The following is a 25,707-nucleotide window of genomic DNA, read 5'->3' on the forward strand; positions in this document are numbered from 1 at the left end:
TGCTCTGACACTCCAGTCCCTCAAGGCCAGTGCAGGGGCACACACTGACCAGGCCACCCTTCAGAGCAGTTAGAAAGAGTTTGTGTTGGTGCCAGGATGGCTCTCAAGCTTTTTTACTTAGCCTCACAACTGTGGCCTGCGCATAAGCTCCTTACCGAATAGACTCCCTTGGGAGTTTAAATCTGGGACCCCGCTTCCCTCACAGAAGAATCACTTTCGGCTCCATAGCGTGTGCAGGGAATTCTGGGAAATCAAAGTTTCTCATCATCCTATATTTCTAATGGCGTTTTAATACCTCAGTGTTTGGGGGTGTGCTTGACCTAACACGTACTAGGCAGGCATTGCGCTGCTGACCTATGTTCCCACCCCCAACACTAAAGTGTTTAAAACTGATTTGTTTCTGCTCCTGGATCTCACACACACAGGAGGTATGAATTTTAACAAAACAAACCCATTCATGTGCCCGTGCTTGATTTAGGGCCATTTATTGAAGGCAAAGGCATTAGTTAAAACTGCCCTATTCTCTGTTTCTCGAATTATCCCACCCAAATGCTTGTAAATTCTCAGCATGCGGCTGAGTATGGCTGTGTTTTTATTAATGCACTAACTACATCGACTAATAGACAGGGCTCCCTTGTATGACCCCTTTTGATAGGTCTCGAAACACAGTTTTACACTTCACTTTCACAACATTGCCAGCTCACGATGGTTTACTGACACCACGCTCCTACACACGCACTGGGTATGAGGGACTCCAGAGTCATACATTACTACAGGGAAATGTGACTGTTCTGTGACAGGCCACTTTGTGGCTGGGTTTGCAACTGAGGAAGAAACCTGTGTCTCTGAGCTTTTCATATCATCCCTACTCAATGCCAAGAACTGCCTGGGTACCCAAAGGAATGAGAGATCTATTCCAACAATAGTCATTAATAACAAAAAACTGACATGAAAAACTCATACTCAAAGAATGTGGATGGCCTCACTGGAAGCCGCACTCTGAATGCTTTTTGCTTTCCTGAGTGAGATTTCCCGGGAAAAGTTGATCCTGGGGAGGAATCTGTAGACTATTAGTAATGCCATACTCTGCCTTTCAGGACTCACCCACCCACATCGAATCTTTTTACCTTGGGGAGAAAACTCAGGGCCTGATTCATGATAGACAAGCGCTCTACCAGTGAGCTACATTATATACCCAGCCACTTAAACAGCACCCCTTCAATTCCTGATCTACTTTTGGGTCATACCCACTGAAGTTCCAAATAGAAGAGAAGCCCCGTGACAAAGGAAGAAATACTTGAGCTTTTGGTGTTAGAGTTCAAGGCCGGATTCAAATCCCTTCTCATCCCCTGCTTGGGACTTAATCCGAGTTTTCGTTTATTTCCTTGGCCAGAAGTGGGTATGGATAATAAAACTCAGCTGCCAGCAGTTTCCAAGCAATATATGCAAAGTATCCGATGTCTCGTCTCCAGCACTTAGAAACTAAAAGCTAATGTCATCTGGAGGCCGGTGGCACCATCTTGATGGGCCTGGTGGCCTTGGTGCCAAGTTAGCCTATCCCTATGGTTGATTGTTTTCCATAACTATCTGGTTACCTTCTTATTTTTCTCAGATCTTTGCTCAAATAAAACCAACCTGTTTAAAAAAAATCAATAGTAGGCCCTTCTTCCTTTCATCCCAGCATTGCGAGCCCTGCATGTTGAATTCATTGCCTCGAGTATTATCCGACCTTCCCACTCATTAGTATTGTCCTCGTGTCTTCACACTGGACTGCGGGCTCCTCAAGGGCAGGCGTATTGTCCACTGATGCATTGCTAGTGCTTGGTGTATTCTTGATATTTGATGAAAATACATGAAGAACTGAATGGACTTTGTATTTCGAATGTTGGGTCAGCTAGGGTGATGCATCTTCAACATCCTCCCGTACCAGCCAACGAGAAAGGGCAACATCCCGGGCAACACTAATGGGGGGCCTAGAACTAGCGGGGGAATTTCAGCTGGCTCTCCACCCAGGGCACGCCATACAGCGTAAGGGACCAAAAGCATTCATTGCCTGGAGCTATTTATCATGCGCTCCCACATCTGAAATGTTCCATAGCTTATATTAGGCAACATGGGTGGGGGGGAAATGCTTGAACATCCGATGGAAACGGAAGGAAACCCCTGCTAAATGAACAGATCTGTGATGTTGATCAAGCTCATAGCGCTCACCAGAAAACTGCTTTTTAATTTATGAGCAGTTTCCACATCTGCCAACTGTGCTTGCCTTGTTCACGCAGCTGTGTGAACATCTCTCCAAGCCCCCAACTATCAATCAAAGGGCAATGACTAGAATTTTAATCAAACACAGGAGCTCTTGAATAGAACAGAGGGGCCTCCATTTTGAAAGGTACAGCAACACTGACAATGCCTTGAAGCTGATCACCAAACTTTTAAAGTGTATCTTCGCCTATCATGAGTGCCATCATGATGTCATCCATACCTAAATATGGGCATTTTTGGTATCAGGAATTGCTCTCACTTCCAGCAGCTACACCATTTGGTCACTGTTGCCATGGCAATGGTCATACCTTCCCAGTCTACCTTTGGCTTAGTTCCCAGCTCCACCTGGGATCAGTTACATCATATTCCAAATAAAAGGCAGACATTTTCTGCCCTCTCCCTCTTTTTCTCTTCTTTCTCTGGTCTCTTCCCCGTGTCTCACTCTCCCATTAAATCTAGTACTTGGTGAGTGAGTACATAATAAACCTTTACTGAATGAATGGATTGATTAATTAATTAGTTAATTTAGTTAATTTTTAAAAAGTAATTTAAAAATCCTTTACAAAATCCAATGGAAACACTTGAAGATTGTGACATAGAAGACAGGTGATTCAACAAGATAGATAAAAATTGAACACCACACACACACACACACACACATACACACACACGCTCGCATACATTTTGTTTTCATTTTTATTTTTAGCTTGACGTGAGAAAGAGGCCCAGATGTGTAACTCCACTGCTAAATGAGCTAATGCCATCTCAGCCCAAAGTAACGATGAAGAGGACCCAGCGTTCAAATCCTCAGCACCTGCAGTGGCTGCGACCACACATATCTCTAGTTTCAGGGGATTTGATACCTTTCTCTGATTTCTTCGGGCATCAGGGACACGTGGGGTATACAGACATGAATATGAGGAAAACATTCATACATATAAAACAAGTCAAATAAATCTAAAAGAAAAAATGAAAGAGAAATCATATATCCAGAGCACAAGAAAAAATGGATTTCCTGCATTTAGAAAAATTAACTCATGAGACCGTTCTAGAAAAGAGGTGGTCTAGGCACACATGTCAGAAAAGTAGATCTCGGCATGGGTGTGAGTGTCTAGGACTGATGCTGCAGGGGTGTTAATGGAAGAACTGCGTGATCTAAGGGCAGGCCTGGTGGAGTCCATGCAGGAGAGATACTGGCAGCAACGCTTGCTCACCTCACCATTTTGGCCAGAGCAGTGCCTTGAGCCTGTCTATCTCTGATCTACGAGCAACTGACCCTTGTTACTGTTCTTGAGACCTGGAGTCATTACATAGTCCAGGGGCAAAAATAGAAAAACAGACAAAGAGATGGTGGGAAATCTTATCCATATTAAAAACCAAAAGCAAAAAACCTCTTTTCCCTTAGAATTGGCTCTAAGCTTTAGTGCTTACGGGGATTGGGGTGGGGGTGGAGGACCTTGGTTTTATAGGGACTGGAGTCCTAGGCTCTGCTGATTTTGAACTTGGAAACTAGCCACTGGCATGGAACTGTCCCTGCCTTGCTCTGAAGTTGTTCCCAGTGACAACCTGAAACACGGACAGTGTGCCTTTTGTTTTTACATTGAGACATTACAACATCAGCACAAAAGGTAGCGGGCATATAATAAATGGTAAATTTTTAAAAACTGAAAGGTGCTAAAGCTGGTCACCCGTGGCTAGATTCAAGAGAGACTGTTATAAAACTGGTTCTAGCACCTTCGATGGGAGCTCACCCTCAGGGTACCAGGACTGCATGTCCACCCTGGGATACTAGGTCAGCCTACCACTCTGTTTGCAACCCCACCATGCATAGTTAACACAATTTCTTTAGATTCTCATCAGAAGGGATCCCAAGCCTAGAGACCTGGTACCCAGGGTGTCTCAGTTCTTGGTCCTTTCACCCTGTCTTCCCACTGGAGCCTACTCTTTTTAGACTTACACTTTTGTACAGTTGCTCTGTCTGTCTGCACATCTTGTTCTTCTGTCTGCCTGGGTCTCCTATGCCCAGCAAACTCAAAGCATTGCAAAACTTTCAAAAAATTTCAAAACTCTCCTTTTATCTACCCAAAACAGCTTTCGCCAAATTCCCAAGTGAACTCCGTTAATGTCCTTCTTTGTATTCCCACAGCACCTTGGGGCTACATCCTTCTGAATACTCCCTATCCTAAGTTGAAATGTCTGCCTCCCTCAACAGGTAATCAGTTCTCCAAAGGTGGATCACCCCGCATTTCATGACTAGAACCCTGAATTTATGGCAGTGGGCACCTTGGATGTTCACACGGTCTGGGAAGTCACCTGCCCTTGACTGAGGAGTGTCCAGTGATCAGGGGTCACTTCCATAAAGGGAAGGATATACCTAAGATGCGTGAACCCAATGACAAGCGGCCACCATAATAATCATCTAAGTCCCCTTTTAGACTTGGAAAACTAGAATACTTCCAATAATAATAATAATAATAATAATAATAATAATAATAATAATAATAACAACAACTCCTCTCTGAGTGCTAATGTAATTTCCTGAGTGGTTAATTTTATAAATCACTCCCGTGAGCCCTGAAGTCTCATCCCTGGTCCCACTTCCTGCTTACATCAAGCTTTCCAATGATTATAATGAGTGACATCATATGCAGAGCCTTACAGAGAGCGAGCATACATTTTAAAAACAGATTTATTTACTTACTATATATAAGTACACTGTAACTGTCTTCAGACACCTCAGAAGAGGGCATCAGATCCCATTACAGGTGACTGGAGCCACCATGTGGTTGCTGGGATTTGAACTCAGGACCTCTGGAAGAGCAGTCAGTGCTCCTAACCGCTGAGCCATCTCTTCAGCCCTCAAACAAACACTTCTAAAAAGCCATCCAGGCTCCTGAGAAAAGATGGTGGTAACGAAGAACGGGATCAGTGTCTAGGATGGACAGGAAGGGGCGTGATTGGTGATACAAAACCTTCGAATGCTTATGCTTCTAACTTTAGGTAGGTTAGAATGGGGCAGCCTCAGAGAGCAAAACAGCAAGGGGTAAAGAAAAATCAGATTCTAGAACAAGCGCCATCTGCTCCATGAGCAAAAGGGTATTGATTATAAATTCCTGGGTGCTGGTCTATGGGCCCAGGTTTCTAGAATATCCTTCCTTCCTCTCATGTAGATCCCAGTGCAGGCTTAGCAGGTGCCAAGTTTGAGAGATCAGTCTGTAGGAACACACAGATCGAACCACATGGAGTAAAGTGAGTCACTGAGGCTTCACCTTACTCACAATCACACAGCAAGCGCTGTCCCACTACTACAGGACTTGGCAAGTTTTCTTAAAAGACCAAATAACACATTGTTTCAGCCTTGAGGGCCTCACTGTTTCTGTTGTTCTGAGCCCAGCTCCACCACTGTGGAAAGAACGCAACCAAGATGTTGCACAAATGCTGGAGCATGGCCGATGCCAGTGTTTCCAGATTAAAAATTAGAATTTCACTTCATTTCCACATGCCTCACAGTACTCAACTCTTACCATTTCTTCAGCTCTTTAAAGACGTAAGAACCAAGCCTGACCCAGGCTGTGAAAAAGAGAGGGGATCATAGTCTCCCCTCTGCTCTATGTAAACGCTCTTGCGTGAACTCATATCTCTGTTTTTCTACAGCCACAAAAATAGCCCAGTTCCTGGAAGATTCTCAGTATCTGTCCATATTGAGTTAGTGAACTTAACTTTTATTCCATAAGGTTATATAAAGAAAAGCATGTCTCACAAGGCTTATTTTCCTTTTAGCTGTTTTCTCTGGAATTGTCGAGCGCTGAGTAGCATTTTGAATGGTCTCTAATTAGTTTGGCAATATAAGCCATGGCTGTAATAAATGTCCCCGATTATAAGAAGTCAGTGAAACTCATGGACTCTATAGATAGAGCCGGAGGAGCGAGGGACACACGTCAGTGCTCACAAGCCATCTGCTTTCCTATCTAATTGAAGCAGCTTCCTGACGATGACTTTCAAAACTTCCCATCTTGAATGACATTGGTCTCTATCATGGAGGCAGAGAGATAGGAGACACATTGGAATCAGAGTTCGTCTTCTATATGTACTTATAACAAGATTTCTTTCAAGCCTAGCTGTTAACAATAGCTTTCTTTTTTCATGAAAAATTGGTGTGACTCTGCCACGGGCATTGAAACTTACATAATTAATCATATTTTCCACGTTGCTATGGTACCAGGAAACTAAAGTCAAGTTCCTATCTCAATTACAGAAACTATATATTTATCTTTTGATTATATTGATATTTTCCATGGTCAACGCTTTTATTTTTCAACAGTAGTAGTATATTTTATAAGCTGTTGGTAGAACAAAAGGGGGACACTAGCTAATTGACTCATTAATCTTAGTAACCTAGTCCTCTTGTTCATAAGATGTACATGAACAAGATGAAAACCATGTTAGCAACATGGCCATACCAAGACAAGCCAAGCGAAGGCTTTCTCTCAAGCCTCAAGCCTTCCTCGTCTCTCCATATGCTTCTGCTCTTCATCTGGCTGTTAGCATCTTGTTGCCATGGTGCTCACTGTTCACACAAACAGTAATCAAGGGAAGAATGCCTGCCCACTTCCTGACAACTATTACTTAGAATTTCAGGCCAAGTGCTTGGGAGTCCAACTCCATACACCAGAGATGGTGAGGCAAGATAAGCCCAAGCCATTTAGTCTGCATTTTGAAGCTGGGAGACTCGCTTTTTTAAATGCTTAGAAGAGTGGAATAAGCTAACAGTATCAGGTAGTTTTTCTTATCCATTTAGCCAGCTGGTATTATTTGAGCATATGATATGATATGATATGATATGATATGATATGATATGATATGATATGGGGCTGGGGATTTAGCTCAGTGGTAGAGCGCTTACCTAGGAAGCGCAAGGCCCTGGGTTCGGTCCCCAGCTCCGAAAAAAAGAACCAAAAAAAAAAAAAAAAAGAACTTGAAGATATGATATGATATGATATGATATAAGATAATATAATATGAACCAACCAGATTGTGTGTAGCATTTTAACTCTTACCTTCTTGTAAACAGGTACCTTTTAAATGCCTTTTTAGAGGTGTGTATATGTGTATTGTGTTTTGTGTGTCTCTGTGTATATCTCTGTTGTGTACATGTATGTACATGGTATGTACATGTGTGTGTGCGCCCCATTCCCATCCATGCCGCCATGGTCACACATGTAGAGACTAGAGGAGGACATTGGAGGTGTCTTCCTCCATTGCTTTTTGACTTATCCCCTTGAGACAAGGGTCTCTCACTGAATCGAAAGCCTCCCATTTTGGCTAGACATGCCAGCCAGTGAGTTACAAGAATCCACCTATCAAAGCCCATGGCCATGTCTATTTTTTTTAATATGGGTGTTGGGGATTTGAACTCAGGTCCTCATGCTTGCACAGCTGATGTTTACCCACTTTTCTGTCCCCTCAATCCAGGAAACAGATTTTTAAACATCAGAGGAATGCCCTCAGCTGGTGTCTGCCATCAGTAATAGTAAGAACTCCGGGGGAGCCCAGGGAGGACTCTGGCCCCAAGTCTCACAGGTTTAATGCTCTTTGAAGTCATTTTGTATTCTTTCCTTTTACCACTAGACAATCCATGCTCTTCTGCTTTGGAGACCAAGCCTGGCCTGCAACACAGGACTGTGGGCTTCTATCCTATCTTCCTGGCTGGAAACCACACTTCGTTCCTGCTCCTTCTGCCTTTATTATGGAAACTAGTTCCCCAGGACTATGCTCCGAAAGAGAAAGAATTGGGTGGAGATCTGGGCCGGGGAGAGGCCCGTGATGAGAGGTACAGCATAGCATTGCTCTTGATCCGTAGAATGTGTGTCTGGAAGGCAGCAGTATTTAATTTTTTTGTGAAACTGGCCAAAGGTCTACAAATTAAAAATATAACTATAGAAAATCAGAATGACTTTGGGGGATTAAAGCTTGATCGATTATACTCTGGGATAGGGCCAGGGCATGGTGTCATTAATCAAATGAAAATTTTCTTTTTAATACGAAGAAAATTTACTAGGGTCCTTAGAGGTTTTCTTGGGTAGGAACAAGGAAGTTCTCAAACAGGATTCTCATGAACATGATTTAAAAAAAAAAAAGTGTTGTGATCATTGCTAAAATTTTTTTTGCTAAAATATTTTAACTGGAAAGATTATTCCAAATGTTTCACTCAGAACACATTTCAAACGCAGAATAGAAACCAAGAGGGCAAGTGGTTTGTCATAGAGGCGGGACAGTTCAGACTCCAAGCCTTGTGAGAGTTTATGGTCTACAGCATGAACCTCGAGTGGAGAGCCACACATGGGGGAATGGGATGGTCTTCCAAGTCAGCACTATTGAGAGTTCGTTAGAGCGAGACAGCACACTGCCTTTGTGTCTCACAGATCAATTGGTCAGATGCTGTCGTTGTGCCATCCCACAGATGAGGAGGTCCAGGGGAAGATGTGAATGACATCAGAAGTGACCATCACCAACTGCTTGGGAACACACATGGCGCCCTAGGCAGAAACTGAATTGCTCTGCTCACACAGCTCAGTCAAGCCTGACCACAGCCCCATGGGGTTGGTGCTAAGGTTACTCCTTACTTTACTGGATAAAGCTGAGCAAGTCGGCCCAAGCTCAGCGAGCAGAAAGTAGGCTCAGCAGGTTGGTGACTCTTCATAATCTACACCACAGACACTCGCAGGCAGAGGGAGGCGAGTGTCACACGATCTTGTGAGATGGGGAATCTAAGAAAGTCAAACTCAGAGTACAGAGCAGCCTGGCAGACTGGTGAGGAGGACAGGATGTGACTGGGTCAGAACTGGTCGGGGGCACTAGGACTCATTTAGAACGAGGGAGCAGATGAGTTCCTTCGTGGCATGGTGAGGGCTGTGAGGAATCGATGCTTGCTTCAAATGTTCCCACCTCAAAATGGGGTGTGGGCAAGATGGTAGACAGCACCGGGCAAGTCACCCTAGATTATAACATCTCACTGCACCCCACAAGTGACTACAATGGTTTGTCAGTTAAACAAATTTGGGGGGAAACAGCAAGGGTAAAGAAAGTCTCCATTTGCAAACCTTTGGCTCTTTAGTAGTGAGGACCCAAGCTACTGGGTGGGAGTAGGGAAGGAGTCGCCTTGGCAACCACTAGGGAACCAAGCATGAAGTTAAGCTAGAGGCAGGCCAGAGCTGCGTCTGGAGGGTCTCGTTTGCCGTGTTGTGTTATAGCTCCCTCGGACATAGGGCTGTAATGTATCCCAGCAGAAGCAACGCCCTCACTGCCTGGGACAGCATGCTAAGCGGAACAGCAAACCAGGAAGGTTTGTGTGCCTGAAAGACTCAGGGGCAGGGAATGAATGTGGGGTTAAAGAGAAGAAGGTAGGGATAAAGAGAAACACGTCAACTCCCTTCCACAGGTATAATGCAATATAAGCAGGCTCATACAGCTTGTCCCTGTGAGAGGATGGGGCTGAGAGATGACTCAGCTCATTCACTGCATGGTGCATAAGCGTGAGGACCAGTGTTCCCCCAGCTCATACGTGTGTGTGTGTGTGTGTGTGTGTGTGTGTGTGCACGCACGCGCATGTGTGTGTGTGTGCACGCACGCGCATGTGCATGTACATGTGTGTGCACGGAAGCATGTAATTCCAGCCCTGGGGAAGCAGAGACGGGACGTTTCCTCAGGCTTTCAAGCTGGCAAACCTAGATGATTTATTGAGTTCTAGGCTCAACGAGACATCCTGTCTCCAAAAAAAAAAAAAAAAATAAGGGAGAGAAGGATTGAGAAATGTACTCATTGTCAACTTGTGCCCACTACACACACACACACACACACACACACACACACACACACACACACACACACACACACATTGGCATAAATACATGTGTATGCGTGCATGTGTCACATACCTATGCACACACAATAGGTGTGTGAGGGTGTCTTTCTACATGGAAGACAGTTTTTTACTTGTGAATAGTTTGTGAACGTCTGCTGAAAGTTTGTGGCAGAGTTTGGACCATTTTGATGGATAAACTGGGAAGCCAGGCAGGGACAATTATTTTGGTAATTGTTAATATTTCATGTTTCCACGCTGAGCCAACTTAAAATTCTGATCTATGACTCCAAACATTTAAAACATCGAATAAGCATAAAGTGCAATGAATAAAGATTTCTAAATCTATTATTTTCTCCTAAAATCATTTAAAAGTATAAGCTCTCTGTTTACCTAACCTTGGAAAGTCAAACCTGTGCCTCACTCTAGCGAATTCTTTCCTGACCCCAAGTGTGAGAGACGATCACTCACAGGCTTAGTGACTAAACAGTCATTAAATAGAGTGGTGGAGGAATCGACCCCTACGAGTTAAGACGGAAAAGTTTTGTCTTAAGACTGTGCATGAGCAAGCACCATGGCTGAGGTAAAGGCTGAGAGTATAGACAGATAGAGTGGCTGCTCTGGCTATCGGCCTCTCTCAGAGCTTTCTTTGTTTCCCAACCCTGATGATTACTTTCCTCAGCGACTCTCTTGGAAAGCTGATAAACAGGAGAAAGAAAACAAACACAACTCAAGGTCTTTCTTATATAATGCATGCTCCCACCCTAGAGCCCCCCCCCTAAAAAAACCAGAACTCAAAGGACCTTGATGTTTTTATCAATGCCACTCAATGTCATGGACAGGAAATAAAAATATTTTTCTTTTCCAACTCAAATACCATACCCCCTGTGAAGCTGTTTTTTTTAAAAAAAAAAAAAACAACCCTAGAAATAGAAGATTTGGGGAATGTTTCAGGTGAGAGATACTCATCAAAATATTACACTTCGCTAAAAATATCTCCAAGTTTTTCTTAGCATTCCAACTCGCACAGCACTGAACTTCGGCGTGATTAATCTGTTTCACTCTTTTGTAGTGGAAGGAAGCTCTGAGGTCACCACAAAGGAGGGAGCTCTAGAGCTGTCCTGTGGGACCAAAGTCCCTGTGGGCATGTGTCAGGCCAGAGGGTTGTTTTCAGAGTGGAAACAGGACAGGTGGGAGAGGGCGGAGAATACTGCCGATGACTGCAGCCTCATTACCTTGCAACCAGAGTTTAGATCAAAGACCCAGGAGGTAACTTAGGCAAGCTGAGGAGTCCCTGAAGGCTAAGAAGAGCAAAAAGTCCTCTGTCAGCTGCTCCAGCACAGATAAATGAGGCCTTTTGTTTGGAACCTTGCTTGTGGATGACAGCAGGCTGACCTAGCACTTGGAGATGAGGGAGGACAAATGGAGGAGGTTGGTGTCTAGAGTGGGCTCAGACATCACAGCTCCAGTAAAGGAAAGATAAACAGGCAGAGATGTGCATGACGGCTTTGGAAACGGAAAGCTAGGGAGCTGCAGGGCAGAAGAGGTTCCTCCTGGCCTCCTTCCTTAATGGCTTCTCTTTGCCATCGCAATCTCCTGGGCCCAATTCCTCTCCTCAACAGGAGCAAAGTAGATGGCAGCTAAGTCTGTTTTAAGTCCTGCCAAGAAAAACTGCAGGGTTAAGTAAACACACACACACACACACACACACACACACACACACACACACACACACACACGCACCATGCTACTGGATTTATTTTTTCATACGTTTCCTGGGCACATATACACACAGAGGAAGATTGCTTTTATTCAAAGAGCTCAAGAATGTTCCATCTATGAAGGAGTCTCTGTGTTCTTAAGCTCTGTCACTAGCTGCTTTTGTTCTCCAACAGGCCGTAGATATATTTTGGAGTGGTTGATCCTTCAGTCGGCCAATTACAACCCAAATTACAGCATATAAAGCCACCAGGATAACCACAGGTCTGTGGCTGACCAGGCTTGAGGGATATGACTGGGCAGTCAGGCAAACGGTTCTAATTCATTGTGTTACTGGCAGCACAAAAGTGTCCTCATGGGAGAAGAGGTTGAATTCCGGGAAGAAATATAGATGTGAATATCTGCAGAAAGATGTTTTCCACGATGGTGAGTTTGTCATCCATGCGTGCAAAAGAAAATGAGGGAGAAAAAGAAACCTAACCAGGACTTGTAGAATGTCAAAATGATAAAAATTAATCACAAAATAAATGCACATCATACACTTTCAAAAAGGTGCAGATAGAGATACCTTTGCATTATTACTATTATTATATTATTAATAACCATCACCATCATCATCATCACCACCTCAAACTGACAGCCAAGAACCCAAGATCCCAAATGGCAGCACTGCTCTGAGGCTGAGGGGCTTAATGGAGGATCTAAGGTTTGCGTGGGAGAATAATGATAGTGACAACATCCCTTCAAGTTTTGTTCATTCAAAGATGACTTTGTAGTTCATTCAATGACTATGCAGGAACATATCAGTGTGCTGGACCCCACACTAACCTTTATCCCAGTGCTCGAGGAAAAAGTAAAATCTTCATTCACTTCAGGGAAAGAAACGTAGAACTGAATGAACTTCAGCTATGTGTACTGAGCCTCTCAAATTCATGAAAACCTCCAACTTTCTAGCTCAGATACAAAACACCATCTCTATAGGTATACAAAGAAGACCTTAGCATGTTCAAACATAACTCACCCTTTCTCTAAAGAACCACCATGGTGGCGGGGACCCTGTAGTCATAACCTGAACTCAAGATAGGAGTCAGGGGTATCTTCAAAGCTCTCATTGCTACAGTGGGAGTCAGGTCCATATGCTCGCCACAGCTCCCCACATCTAATTGAGTTGAACCAACTACACCCCTTGAGTTTCTCCACAAATGTTCTCCCAACAAGGTCCAGTATTTGAAGGTAGAGACAGATTCTGTGTGTTTGACAGCAATGTCATCACTTATCATGGGCCAATGAGGAACTGTGCAGAAGTAACTCAGAGGCAGCAACTCATGTGGTACAGTGGGTGGGCTTTGCCGATAGTAACATTGTTCCTCCATCCAACATCTGGGTTTTCCCTACATTGGGCATCATGTACCACAACAAACAGGAGGAGGTGAGGTGAATTCTGGGATCGATGGATGCACACGTGAAGGCGAGGATGTTTCCAGTGGATACTGGCTGATATCACTGTTGGCTCTATAAATAAGCCTTAGAGCCTTCTTTTAGCTAGACCTTCCTCAAAGGCCGGTTCCTCACCTGCACCAACCAGGCCTAGTTCACGGTTGTCACTGGGGAGGTGAAGCTGAGTGAAAAAATGGTCCAGTGTGAAGTTTTCAGAGAGCCAGTCTCGAAAGGAAACCCCAAGGGGAGGAAACAGTTCATGGGAAGAGCAGGAGAAGACCAGGCTGAGTAGAAAGAATAGGACAGCTGCCATAGCTCTTGACGAAGACATGGATGAACGTGAGCAGGAGCTGGCTGCCCCTACACCTACCTGCCCAAGAGTACCTTTGTGTCAGATGAATTTAGGCATAAGTACTCTAATGATGTCACCCTCTCTGTGGGCATATTGTGTGAGCACTTTGACAGAGATGGCTGATCCCTATGGTCTTCTGAGCTCTGCTTCCCTGAAGTGCTCACTCAGACCTTATGAGTTGTAAGTTCATCACAGAAATGTATCAGAGTTTGAACAAACCGGGGAAGAAATGTCTTTGATAGTGCAATCCTCTCTGGAACCCAAACCAGCAGATTCATTTTTTGGTGTTTAGATCGACTGAAACCAAGAGCTTGCCCCTCCTCTAAGTTTATATGGGCAAGTGGATGTCAAGTCATATACATGGCAGAAACTGGGTCCTGAAAGCCAGAAGACCCAGACCCTGGTTTAGTAATACTTTTCCTGGGACATTGCAAAAGAGGATCATAATTCTTGTGTTCTGTTTCTTTATATTTACATGTACAATTATAGATCAGTATATTTCTTTTAAAAGATAACGTGGATGTTTACAATCAAAACTAAATACCATCAGACATTCTGAGTCTTGAGGTTGACCAGCTGTCTTAGGGATACTCACTAGAGAAAACAGTGCTAGATCCACTGGAGGGATTGACGTCCAAATATCTTAGGCACAGTTCCATGTGGGACTTTCTTCTTCATACAGTTGGTGCAATCAGCTTTCATCAAATCATTAACCATTAAAAACCCTACATTGATGATGCTAACAAATGCTCATCATTTCTTGAGAGTCAATGGATACCTTGGGCCTTATACATGGGAATCTGTAATAGGCAATTCTTCAGGACAATTTCAAGAAATAGTTCGTACCTCTTTAGCTCTTGTTTTCAAGGTATGAGGATTCATTTCTAGGAAGTTTTTCTTTCTTGCTGTTAATACTCACACTGATGTAAATGAGACATTGCAGGGCTTATGGAAACACTCGGAGGGGTCTCCTTCACAGTGAGACCGAATGTGAACAACATGATTGAGGGGTGTCTGCAACACCACTGGGGTGTTCCTGTGTATGTTTATTTTAAGAGAAGAGAGGAATTTACTTTAAGGCATTAGAGCTGAGTCAATGTCAGAAAACAGCAGGGGTATTTAAGGGGAAATGAGGGAAAGGAACAGTCAGCTCTTCTTTCTCCTTCTTCCCATCTCCTTCCTTTCTCTCTCCCTCCTTACTATTTTTCAACTTTCCTTTTTACTAATCTATTCAAATCACTTTTTCCCTAGGTACTTTTTCTTCCTAAAAGTCTTTACTATCTAAGTAGGTAGGTAGGTGGGTAGATGAATAGATATAAATCTGTAGATTTGTTTAGGACTTTGCCTTGATTGAATATTTTGAGCACAGAAACCTCCTACCCTTCGTGTCATCTACATATATATAGTCAATCACATGTCCAAGAATATCCCAAATTGTCCTATACTAAGTGAAAATGTAGAAACAGCAATGTGGATAAAAAGTACCTTGGAAACTTGAGATTTTCTGAGAGTATAAAATTCAAGCTGAACAAGGAAGATGAAATATGATTCTGTCAGAAAGAATTCTAGCAGAATCAGGGCTGGAGTGAAAGTCCCAAGACATATAACGATGGTAAATTGATTGAACCAGAGCTGTGCTCTGGCCCAGAGGAGTCAGGAAGCAGCCAGTGAAGGCAAAACAATTCCAGGCCACTGCTCATCCCACAAGTATGGCTGAGGTCAGGGTCTCAGAGGTCAGTCCTGGGTTTGGCCCTTGGAGAGGCAGAGAAACCACAGCAAGTTTTCAAGTTGTACTTTTTACGGTCTTCGTGGGGACACAGCCAACATCAGCCAGGGGCTGTTTACCAACAGGGTCTTCCAGCACCGCCTTCAGAAACAACCATAGAAATCCCTGCCAAAACTTACATGAGAAGCAAAGAGAAGAGACTGAGTGTAGCCATGTAAAACATGCCCCAGTCATTTCGTAACCTCCAGCTCCTTGCAGATGGCTGCAGTGGAAGAAATGACTGCTTACAGAAAACAGAGCCCAGGAATCCATCCAGCCACCAGAGAGAAAGCAGAGTGAAAATTATTCACTGCGCTCTGAAACTCACAGCGACGCCTTGCTCGGTCTGAGAGGCCTAAAGTGTCTAGGAATAAAAACCTTCACAGAGGAGAGGGAATGGGTCAGGGGCAAGTACAGGTCACTGGGGAAGGCATTCGGTGTCAAGAGGGACACACTATATTAAAGTAAATCTCTACGGACTGGAGAAGCCAGATAGAAATTAGTACATCTCATATATCCAAGGCCATATGAGGGTCTGGGTTCTGGAAGAAACTAAATACAAGCTCAGTTGCCAAGGTAGTAGCAGAAGCCATGGAAGCTGGCCTTTATCAACCCACCTGCTCAAAACTCGGAAGTCGTAGATACTTGGAACCAATTACCTAGGGGGTCGTCCTTATCTCTCCTTTACATTGCTTTCCAGAACAATTTGGTATGCCACTCCATACACACAGCCCACCCTGCCTCCCCTTGTAGCTGCCTAGGAAGGCACAGAAATGCTGTCCTTCTTGGTCTACTGGACATCCCTTTCTAGAGCCATGCGAAAAGGGTCATGGAGACAGTTTGAGATAGTTCCTTGGTCTGATTAGCTGTTGGCACCCTACGTCTGCTACACCCGCAGGGTTTAGACACTAGCACACATCAGGATAAAACCTGAGGTGGCTGGTTCTAACACTGACCACCTAACACTTGGTTTAGTGCCTAGTGCAGTAGCAGTGCAGACAGTACACACACACACACACACACACACACACACACACACACACACACACACACCAATCTCCTTTACTTGCTCATACTCAAATTGTCCTTCCTCCTGGAGAAAGTTTTATTAACAGAACTTTTGGACTTTATATTTAGAACTAAACTCAAAGGATTCCAAATTCACCCCAATAATCAGTCTCCCTCCTCCTCCTCCTCCTCTACCTCCTCTTCCTCCTTTTCCTCTCTCTTATTTTCCTTCTTCTCCTCTGCTTACCCTTCCTTCTACTTCTCCTGCTCTTGCGTCTCTTCTTTATGAAAGCCAAGAAGACAGTTATTAAGCCCATTTTACAGGCAAGTAAACACGGGCCTCAAATGACTAAGGAATCTGCCAGGATATACAGCTAAGATAATGTAGTCTGAAAATTTAGGACTTCAGATTAGGCCCACTAACTGTATAGAAGAAATGTCAGCTACCAACAAAGCATGCCTCTACCTTCTGAAAGACAGATTTAAGAAAGGCTAGGGCTTATAAGGAATTTCATTACATGTGTTCAGTACCTACTGAATATCTGTGTACCAGGCGCTGATGCTGGCAGGAGCTTTGAACCTGCATAGCTCTGTTCTGGCTGTCTCTCTAGTGTCTTATCATCAGAAGAAGAAGCTGATGAATATGCTATCCAAGGTAACCTGAAAGCAGGTTCTTTTCAATGTCTTCAGAGGAAACAATCCCACTGCCTTTAGCATTTCCTAGGGCTCTCAAAGAACCATTTGGGTGCATGCAAGAAACTAGAGGGCTGGGTGACCAGGAACACAAAGGGACACGGGGAAGTACATAGCATGAATTCAGAGGGTCTGTTTCTGTCTAATGCACGTCTTTGCATGGCTTCCTTCCCTGTCAGAAAGGGAGGGCTGAAAGAGCAGTGTGTCTATTCTTGTCCCTTCTTTACCTGGGTAAGCTGGAAGAGTTATGGCCATCCCTAACACTCAACACGCCAAACTGCTGAGTACGGCTCATACCCATAGGCAGACCCCCTAGGTTCCAGGCAGCAACTTCAGGTAGCCCCACCCATGCGGTGGAGAACCAGCAGCCCCTTCTTCCCTCTCTGCTGAGTCAGCCGGGCTGGAAGGATCCAACGAGAACAGCTATAGGCTCTGGAGATATTTGGTTTAACTTGGCACCACAAAGGAAATAACAGTAGTTCAGAGAGAGAATAAAAATGAGGAGTTGGCAGAATAAAGGTGATAAAAATAGATTTTCCGACTCTATGAAGATGAATCATTTTGCCACGGGGATTCATGAAGCTGTTTCAGTTTGGTTTTCGATCCAGCCCCATAAATTTGATGAAGAGAAATTTCCTTCCCTCGATAACCGGTGCCATGAAGTGCTCAGCGTTCAGACAGTTTTGACAGGGTTTTATTAGAAAACCTCTCAGGGCTACCCTCCAGTCCTTTCTATGTCTGCTATAAATATAGATTGCGATGGGCAAGGACCAGTGGGGGAGGCAGCCCTTGAATCCAGAACCACTGACTTTTCCTCCCTGGCCAGTTTTTGCCATGATTTTCCTTGGTTTGTTGCCAGAAAGGGAGATTTTCACAATGCCAAAGGAGGCAGTCGAGACAAGGGCAGAGCACAAGAGAGGTCTCAGGTGAGAGGTACCTCCTGTCTATGTAGTCGAGTGCCCCATGGCACCAAATGGTGCAGTGTCAGGGTCAGTCTTTAAAATATAGCAGGACTGCTCCTCTCTCACAAAATCCTTAAGATCCCCTTGAGATGGGCAAATTAATATATCTGTGTGTAACTATACATAGCTGTAAAATAAAAGACAACATCCTGTTTAACATATAAAGCCTATTTAAAGTGACTGGAGGCTGAGGGAGGTGTAAATAGTAAAAAAAATCCATATCAAGGGCTAATTGATGGAAAATCAATTTTGAAATTACTCAAGCCATATCACAAACTCAAAAAAAGTATTGTTTTAAACCCAATGTAAAAATCCTCATGGCCTCCGACCTTCTCCCCTGGACCTCTGGCATAGATACTTTCCGATAAGAGATTTACTCACCCCAGCACGTCCTCATACTCTACTGGGCTCCAGCAGACCCACACAGGGAGATGGGAGGTGTAGCTCCCCTCCGTGAGTCCATCACAGCAGCCCGGAGGCTCCTACATTCTCTAGCCCAGCAAGATCCTCACTACACAGCGCCCTGCTCGGAGCAGAGCAGGCTGCGGCAGCTGGAACGCTGATGTAGGGAAGGAGATGAAGTGTTAGGGAGCTGATTGCCACACCTATTGGGAAGGGAGGTGGGGATCCGGATCCCTCTGAGGAAGAGGAGGAACCATCCCCAGAGCTCCAGAGACCCAAATAGGATCCTAAAAAGAGAGCAAGGTGACAGCCTGCAGCACACAGTAGGTTTGCAATACGGTCAGCCATTCTGGAACTGGACTAAAGTAAGTGTGACTTGGCATAAGGCTTCAAGTTCCAACTCTAGGACAAACAAGCTGCAGTGTCCCGGGCCAGTCATCCCCTTCTGAGCCTCAGTTTCCCTACTTGGAATATGATAGTGTTGTTAAACAGCTAGGCAGCTCCCAGTCCTGCAACCATGAAAATAAACACACGCGTAGGAAATAATAATCCCTGCCATGATTTACTGGAAACATATTACATACCATCCGCCATCATCTGAGACATTTAATGCGTGTCAGCTTGCTTGGTCCCGCAATGCTGAGAGGAGATTTATTAGCTTTATTTTATGGACGAGGAAACTATCACGCGCACTCCGTGAATCCCCGTGAACATAAAAGATCATCATAGCCATTCAGTGTTTTGAATTTAAATGGTGGCATTTAATCTCTGTGCCTGAAATTGAGATGACATCTGAGAATGGAATCCAGCCCTGTTGGGTGACTAATGTGTTTACAGTCTCTGCTGGTGTAATTCTGAGATACCAGTATTTATGGTTATAGCCGCTCCCGCTACTGCAGAATCCATTTTCCACCTGTTGTTTTTTATTAAAACTCCATAAAGGCCATGAAATATTCCGTTGTGCAGATTCTAAAAACAGGGTCCTGAAATATGGGAGCTGAAATTCTGCGTGTGGATTTACTGTTTGGAATTTTCTGGTGCCATAAAACACAGTGTTTACGACCAATCCATCACTTATAAAAGTTTATTAGATTGATAGGCCAGCGGACTCTCTGGTATCCTGCCATTTATTGACACCAATATATCCTATGGTAGGATGACGCTCGGCATTTATTAATAACTTCTGGGTTCCCACTGTTTCCTTGTATTATACCCTCCTTCATCATTATTGGGTTTATTGTCATTCACCCTAGTTTTCAAATAAAGTATTTACCTTAGGGAGAGCTTTTTAAATCTACGGAAAATTTGCCAAAAAAGAAAAAGAGGTTCAGTACAGCTAAGACCCCACATCTCATTGCCTAGGATCACCGAGGCAATTGGTGAAGAGACGCTGGCAGAGTGCTGGAAACCAGCGTCTGGGCTGCAGCTCTTTGACACCACCCAGGACAGCACATTACATTGCGAGCGGGTCAGGACCTACCTTGTTTCTGAAACTTGCAGGTTCTGTTGTTGTTGTTGTTGTTGTTGTTGTTGTTGTTGTTGTTTTTGACCTTGACAGTCGTGAAGAACACTGTCAGGAATCTTGTAGAATGTTTTTGATTTGACTTCGCTATTTTTTCCCCTCATGCTTAGCCATGTGAGGAGGACCATTAAAGGTTAAGTCCTATTTTTACAGCATTGTCTCTCTCACACTGCTTTTATTTTAAATATTTTTTTCACTTTATATGGGGAAGGTTGGAAAGGCTGTCTGACTACACTTTCCAGGCTGGTCTTGAACTCTTGGCCTCAAGTGATCCTCCTGCCTCCTCTCCTTGGGTAACTAGGAGTACAGGGCTGTGTCACCATGCCTATCAGTCATCATATTTTAAACACTTTATATTTAAGCCAAACAGAAGCTTTCAGACAATGGTTCCCAACCTGTGGGTCGCAACCCTTTAGGGGCCAAACAACCTTTTCACAGGGGTTGCATATCGGATATTTACATTACGACCCATAACAGTAGCAAAATTGTAGTTATGAAGTAGCAACGAAATAATTTTATGGTTTGGGGGGGGGGGCACACCACAACATGAGGAGAGAGAGAGAGAGTCACGGGGCATTAGAAAGGCTGAAAATGACTGCTTTGAGGTAGGCAAAATTGAACTCTGGAAAAGCAAGGTAAATCTCAAGGCATTTACTCCATTATTGTGTATTTTACATCATTGAGAGGATGAAAACGAGAGAAATTAATGTTCCCATCTATTTTTAGATCAACGTAGAACCAAGCTTCTAGCAGGAAGTCACTTAATTATCAGATAGGTGTCTAGCAATTCTTTTGAAATGCTATCCAAGACAAACGTCCTATGAAAACAGTCTCAGAGGAAGACTCACTGGAAGAGCCATTTTATCCCAGCCAACTCTGGCCTCCTGCTCGTGTGGTGCCTTCAAGTGGATTGGAGCATGTTTTTGTTCTTGTCAAACTGTAGAAACCCCTTGAACTCAAGTTGAAAGTCCATCATAAGAATTAGTTCCACGGAAATTTCTTTATGTAATCTGTGACTATGAAAAACAGGTAAGACAAAGACCAAAATATGTGTCCCCTGTTCTTGTATATTTTTCCTCACAGATCCTAATTGAAGCTTTCATTCCCAAGGGGGTAGAGAAAGGAAGTGATGTAATGTCACAGGCTGAACTCTGCCCAGGGAAAGATAAGGGAAAACAACTGAGCTCTTTCTTCAAAGAAAGGTTTGGTTCCACCCCCGCCCCAGAAACCGGAAGGAGAAAAAAAAAACCTAAGGGAAGATTTAAAAAAAATTACAGAACTTCTATATATAACTCTGTCTTTGCGGGGGCACAAAATAGTCATGGGAACATGTTAGGAAAATAATCTATAGTGCACAGAGAGGCTATCAGACTTCAGCTAGTGACACTAGTCATTTAGCACACATGAGTAAGAATGTAGGTGCCTGGCTGGCTTACCCACTGTTACAGGTTAAACTGTATCCTCCACAATGTCCTCCTAACCAACTCCTTGTAATTCGGAATGTGACAGTACTTGACTTTAAAGAGGTCCTTGCGTTTAAAGAGATTATCTGAATGGACCCTAAGCTAAGCTGTGATGGTGTCCTCCTAAAATATGGAAAGGCAGACACAGACAAGCACGTTTAAAAAAGCACAAAAGATGGCCAATCAGAAGAAACCAGGCCTCATCCAAGCTTGGATCTTGGACACTCATATTCCTCCAGAACTGTGAGGAATGCTGCTCAAGCCACCCATTGTGTGGCGCCTGTAAAACAAACCAACACACTGGCCTCCACTAGCAGTGAAAGTCAAGGGATAGAAGCGCTTGGAGCAGGAGCATGGACAGTCAACAAGTTGTCAGCCGTTAGGTGGAGGACTTTCAGTCTCCATCTTGTGCTGTCAAAGCTCAGTTCAACAGTTAACGGCTTCTCCTGTGGCTTCCGGTCTCTTTTGTCTCTGTCCCTTTAGACCCTCCAGGACTGGCCAAACACACCCAAAGATAACACTATAATTAGAGGGAAGGGTTCAGAGCCTGTGGTTATAGGAAAAGAATTTAATATGGTTTCGTGCATTCTTAAGCATGAAGATTTAATGTCAGAATTTTTCACTCATTAACGAAGTCCAAATTTTCTCATGTTCCCCCTGAGTTCCAATCTAACATGTCCTTTATCCTGCCAGACATCTGCACATGACCGTCTCTTAGAGACAGCCAAGTCGGTATGTCCAAGACAGAATCGATCTTACTTCTTGGAACCCATTTCTCATTCCCCTGTTCCCATGATCCCTATTAAGAACACTACCACCCTCCAAGTTGCTCGGGTCCAAAACATGAATGTAACCTTCCCAGCACTATTTATGGTGTTTTACCAAGTCCAACATGTACATATTTTTAACATCTGACATAAAGTTGCATCTTTCCATTGCTGGTGACTTACCATTGTGTCATAATTGAATTGGCAGGTGGTTTTTATTAGCTAGACTCTTAAGTATGGTATGTCTCATAAAATGATGGCTTATTGTGTTTGGAGACATGTTCTGTCTTCCCATGTCTACTCCCCTTGGCCCTTCAACTAGGCTTAGGTGTGCATCAGCTCTCACTGGGATTTCTTGTCTCCTAATCAACAGATGATTGGTTTCTTCCCATAGCTGGCTTCCTACCCTTTTAAGTGTTTAAATCTGAAATGTCTCCCTAGAGCTCATGGGTTCAAGGCTTGGTCCCTAGTAGTATTGAGAGCTGAGACCCTGAGAGGTGATTGGGTCATGAGTATGCTACCTTATCTATTGATGAAGTCATCACTACATGGGCTATTAGGAGGTGAGGCCTAGTAGGTGGAAATGTTTCCTCCAGTCTCTTCTCTGGCTGTTTGCTTCTTGGCTGCCATGAAGATAGGTGTCCCCTCTGCCATACACTCCTACTTCCATAACTCTTGTCCCTATCAGGCCCAAAGTAATGGAGCTAGCCATCCTTGGACTGAAGTCTTTGAAACTGAACCACAATAAAACCATTTTCCCTGAAGGTGTTTTGTCTCTGGTATTTATTCACAGTGATGGAAAGCTAGCTGGCCATGCCCAGCTGCAGAGCTACATGCCACACAAAAGTCCTTGGCTTTCAGTAGGTCTCAGTGCATGGAAAGGAGACCAACTCCACCTAGATGGGATTTCTGGCCTCAATGTACTCTTTCTGGTTCACTTCCTAAAACACTGACTTCTCTCAGAGACCCTTAGCTCCAGATACAGTCATGTGGGAACACTGGCCACTCTCAGACAGCATCTAAGCTCTTCTGGTTTGACCTTTTCCCTTCCCAACAAGAAGATCCTTTCTACAACTCCAATGTGCCTTGTGTTCGTGGGAGCCCTGCTCACATCCCTCCTTTCCAAAGCAGGTCTTGATCTCAAGTTAGCAACCTTCCTTGGTCACCCTTGCATATTAAGACTTCATTACCACTCTACGACTTACTCAACGTTAGACTTGTTTCTTTGACTCCTAGGAGGAGGTCCCCTAAAACTTATGGGTTATGTCTTATATCAAAAGCAGATTCTCACTTAGAAGGCAAGAGAGAACAAACCATCTATTTCTGGTGCACTGTAGCTCCCCCACCCCCACCCCATACCAAGGAAAGATACCAAAAACAAAACAAGGAACTTAGTTGGATGTCATATAGGAGGCTGTTCTGGAAACTGTAATCTTTAAAGTTCTATGACCCAATGGTCATGTCTGTTGAGGTAAATATTATTTGGGGGTTTCTACCCCATCTTAGATCATTTAGTTCCCAAATAAAAGACACAGAACCTTTATATTTATAATAAGCCTTAAAGCATTAGAGCTGGGCAGATACCACCCCTCTATAACATTTTGTCTCTTTCTCTATCAATAATCCCAAGATGTCACTTGCCATGTGACGCCTGGGCTGATCCTACTCCAACTGGCTGACCCTCATGGCTGGGTGCTCACAGTCCTTCTTCCTTCTCTTCCTCTCTTCCCATAGTCTCTTTCTTCCCTCTACCTGTGCCCACCTCCAACCAGGTAACTGAAAACCTGCCTAGCTACCTCTATTCCCTCCAGTAACTGGCTGTCATCATGTTTATTCAAGTAATAGTTTTATATTAAGGAGCAAGGTTTGCACAACAAAAGCTGGTATAGTTGAGAATTCACTCATAGCATACCTAGCAACAGACCAAATCTCAACACATGTCTTTAGAAGAATAAAACTATTTACAGGTTAGTAGAGATGCTCGTCAGCTTACAAAGGGAATAAGTTCTGATATCATAAGTTGAAAATCCAATGAACACATCTACAGTATGGTGTTGGCTTATGTGTGTGTGTGGCTGACTGGAAGCTCTGGTTCCTGCTGCTGTCAGGATTTAGAAAGTCACACTGTACATCCCCAGCCCAGGAAAATATCAAAGAATAGATTCTACCGAAAGGGCATCACTTTCACATCATAGTAAAGTAAAAAATGGTGAGCCAAGCCAGGGGGAGAGTGCACGAACAACAATTTCAGCCCCTGTGACAGGTAGAGCCTGACAGCTCCAGGGATCACTCCTGGTATTCAAGTCTTTGCATTATCTCCTTCCCTGGAGCGTGGGGTTGACTCAGGGTCTTGCTCTTAGTTACATGTATGGCAGAAGTGATGGAACGCCGCTTCAGAGATAAGAGGTAAAAGACAGTAACTTCCACCTTAAGCATTTGTGCTCTCTCATCCCCTCACTCCTTTCTTCTCTCTCCCGCTCCCTCTCTCTGTCTCTCTTTTCCTCCTCCTCTCCTTCCTTCCCTCTCACTCCCTCCCCCTCTCTCCTTCCTTCCCCCTTTCTCCTTCCTTCCTTCCTTCTCCCTCTTTCTTTCTTCCCTCTCTCCCCCTCTCCTTCTTTCCCTCTCTCTCCCCTTCTCTCTCCTTCCTTCCCTCTTTCCCTCCCCTCCCCCATGAAAGAGACTCTGAACTAGCAACTGCTCTATGCCTTGCTCAGCTTCTTAACCCATGGGAATTATGTGATACCCAATGTGATTTTAAGCTACTAAGTTGGGTAAGCAATTTGTTACGCAGCAGTGGATAACTCATACACTCTCAAAGTGAGATCATATATCCAGGATAATAATAAGGAACAAAACTTCTTACCAAGCCTTCTGCCAAAAACTGGACAAGGAGACTGACATGTTAGTCTTATCTAAGCATATTAGTGAACAGCAGCTGAAAGTTGCACACACGCAGCACACGATGGCGGATGTTGTTTGCTCTGATGTTTGTATGGCTAATTGAAGCTGTAACTCCAGCCATTGTCAAGATTTAGAATGCCATATTGAATATCTGCATCCCAGGAAAAGATCCAAGTATAGAGTCTACTGAATGAGTAATATATATCTGCTTATATATATATTTTATTTATATATATGCTTATATATATGCATATATATATGCTTATCTATATAAGCATATATATATGCATATATATATGCTTAAAAAAATAGTGAACCAAACCAATCAGCATGTGAAGACACAACTCTTTCATCCATGGTGACAGGCAGATTCTGATAGCTAACTCTGCTTCACTGGTCATTCGAATGCTCCTTCAACCTATCTTACTCACTGTGGAGAAATGCTGTCACCATATGACACACCATATTCACTATGTATCCATCTCTTTAGGGTTGGGTCATAACTTAAAATGTGGCCTGGTTTCTGAAGAAACATGCATGGGAGAGATAAAATTTAGACTCTAACACAGGCCAGGAAAAGCCTGATTCACGTGCTT

The 25,707-nt window shown here is 43.8% G+C and overlaps 1 protein-coding gene and 1 long non-coding RNA gene across 26 annotated transcripts in view; one reads left to right on the plus strand and one right to left on the minus strand.

Moving 5' to 3' along the window:
* Limch1 (LIM and calponin homology domains 1) overlaps window positions 1-25,707 on the minus strand; it is a 313,045-nt gene that overhangs the window by 136,487 nt on the left and 150,851 nt on the right. Inside the window, exon 1 of one of the 25 annotated variants that reach the window (NM_001401568.1) lies at window positions 18,438-20,321. The exons of the other annotated variants lie outside the window; for them this stretch is intronic. The gene's annotated coding sequence lies outside the window, so the exon portion shown is untranslated. Of the gene's footprint in view, window positions 1-18,437; window positions 20,322-25,707 lie in introns of those variants that run through there. 25 annotated transcript variants of the gene reach the window in all.
* LOC120096605 (uncharacterized) lies at window positions 6,836-8,215 on the plus strand. The gene is made up of 3 exons (XR_005493257.2): window positions 6,836-7,038; window positions 7,735-7,792; window positions 7,891-8,215. It is a non-coding gene; the product is annotated as an uncharacterized LOC120096605 (long non-coding RNA).

The sequence above is a fragment of the Rattus norvegicus genome, chromosome 14, assembly GCF_036323735.1.
Source record: "Rattus norvegicus strain BN/NHsdMcwi chromosome 14, GRCr8, whole genome shotgun sequence".
Lineage (NCBI taxonomy): Eukaryota > Metazoa > Chordata > Mammalia > Rodentia > Muridae > Rattus > Rattus norvegicus.